Below are 2,023 nucleotides of genomic sequence, written 5' to 3' on the forward strand. Positions count from 1 at the left end.
CATAATCACGAGACAGAAGCCACCTTCCTTCCCGAGATAATTAACCAGAGTGCCAGAGGCCACCTTACCTCTTAGCAGGTCTCTCTGCTCATTAGCCAGAAAGACAGAGGCAAACTTCCTTCCCTAACCCTGATCAGCCAGAGCCAGAAGCCACCTTCCTTCCCAACCCCAAGAGCCAGAGATTTATCGGCTGCACATTAGCCAGGGAGCCAGAGGCAACCCTCCTGCCCTAGGCCATTAGGCGGAGAGCCAGCAGCTGTATTCTTTCCTTAGCCCATTAGCCAGAGAGACAGAGGCCGCCTTCCTTCCCCTTTGGCTAATGGGCTATGGAAGGACGGTGGCCTCTGTTTGATGTGATAGTCAAGGATTGTGGCCTCTGTCTCTCTGGCTACTGGTCTAGGGAATGAAGGGGTCATCTCTCTCTCTCGATAATGGGCTGGGCTAGAGACAGAGGCCACAATCCTTAATTTCCTTCCCTAGACCATTAGCCAGAGAGACACAAGCCAAGGTCTTTCACTAGGTCATTTTTCGGAGATCCAGATGCCCCCTTCATTCCACAGCCCATTAGCCAGAGAGCATGAGGCAAATTTCATACCCCAGACCATTAGCAGGAGAGACAGAAGCCACCTTCCTGCCCTAGACCATGACCACGAGAGAGAGAGGCCACATCCCATAACATGCACATTAAAGAGAGGCCACCTTCCTTCCCTTGCCCATTAGCCAGGTAGCCAGAGGCCACCTTCTTGTCCTAAGCCAGAGTTCATCTTCCTTCCCAGTCCATTAGCCAGAGAGAGCCCATCATCCTTTCCTAGCCCATTAGCCAGGCAGCAAGAGACCACCTTCCTTCCTTAAAATATTAGGGACCAGCAGAAGCCGCCCTGGCTCTCAGGCACCATTAGGCTAGGGATCAAACTTGGCCTCTGGCTGATGGGCTGGGGAACATCAGTGGCCTCTGGCTCCCTGGCTGATTGGCAGGGGAGGAAGTTGGCCTTTGGCTCTCTGGCTCATGGGCTAGAGAAGGAAGGTGGCTTCTGGCTCATGGTTCTTGTCTAGGGGAATTTTGGTAATTTTGGTAGCTGATGGGCAATAATCAATAAACACATTTGCCCCACTTACCTTGGTGACCTCCAGGGCAGTCCAACAGCCTCCAGTGTTCCTCGGCAGTCCTTGGGGGTCTCCGGCGTTCCTCGGTGGTCCTTGGTGGTTCTCTGGCCGTCCTTGGGATTCCTCGGCGTTCCTCGGTGTTCCTCAGGGGTCTCCGGCTCTCCTCGATGGTCCTCGGCGGGCTCCAGCGGGTCTCAGGGGACTCCTCCCGGCACTGTGGTGCAGCTGGACACAAAATGGCATCCCCTGTCCCTGGGGTTCAGGGCAGAGGAGATGGCCCCCGTCATGAGGGGAGGGCGTGGGGGTGGGAAAGCCGGGCTCATCTGCGGCCTGACATGCTGAACTTACCGGGTGTTGGAGTGGCTGCTCCCCTCGGGGCGAGCACCGCTCGTTGGGAGGGGGCTACTGGGAGGGCGGCTGAGAGCCCCCCCGGGCCCTGCGGCGCTTTGGGCTCCTGGCCCTGGTGCTGCAGTGCCCCGTCAGCCCCGCAGGAGATGGATCCACCTCCATGGGCTCCTCCTGCCCTCGAGGTGGATCCACCGCCATGGGCTCTGCTCCATCCTGAGGAGGATCCACCTCCATGGGCTCTTGGCCCCGCTGTGGCAGGTCAACCTCCATGGGCTCGACTGACCTGCCACAGCTGCTGCTGCTCCCCGCAGCCCTCTTGCGTTTTCGGGGCTGGGGAGGCATCCTCAGCGCTTCAGAAATCCTCTTGTCCGTCGCTGCAGTGTCTGTAGGCTCCTCCACTGCTCCCACTCGCCGCCACAGTCTCAGCGTCCCACCGAGCCGTGGGCCAGCCGCAGGGGTTGTGTAACGGGCGCTGCTGACCTCACCAATGGACGCTGCTGGGTTGGCCCTGAGGCCCAGGTGGCCCCTGAGGCCCCGGTGGCCCCGTTCCCGGCACCATTTCCTTGCCAGA

The sequence above is a fragment of the Athene cunicularia genome, unplaced genomic scaffold (assembly GCF_003259725.1).
Source record: "Athene cunicularia isolate RWA unplaced genomic scaffold, athCun1 SCF_38, whole genome shotgun sequence".
Classification (NCBI taxonomy): Eukaryota; Metazoa; Chordata; class Aves; order Strigiformes; family Strigidae; genus Athene; species Athene cunicularia.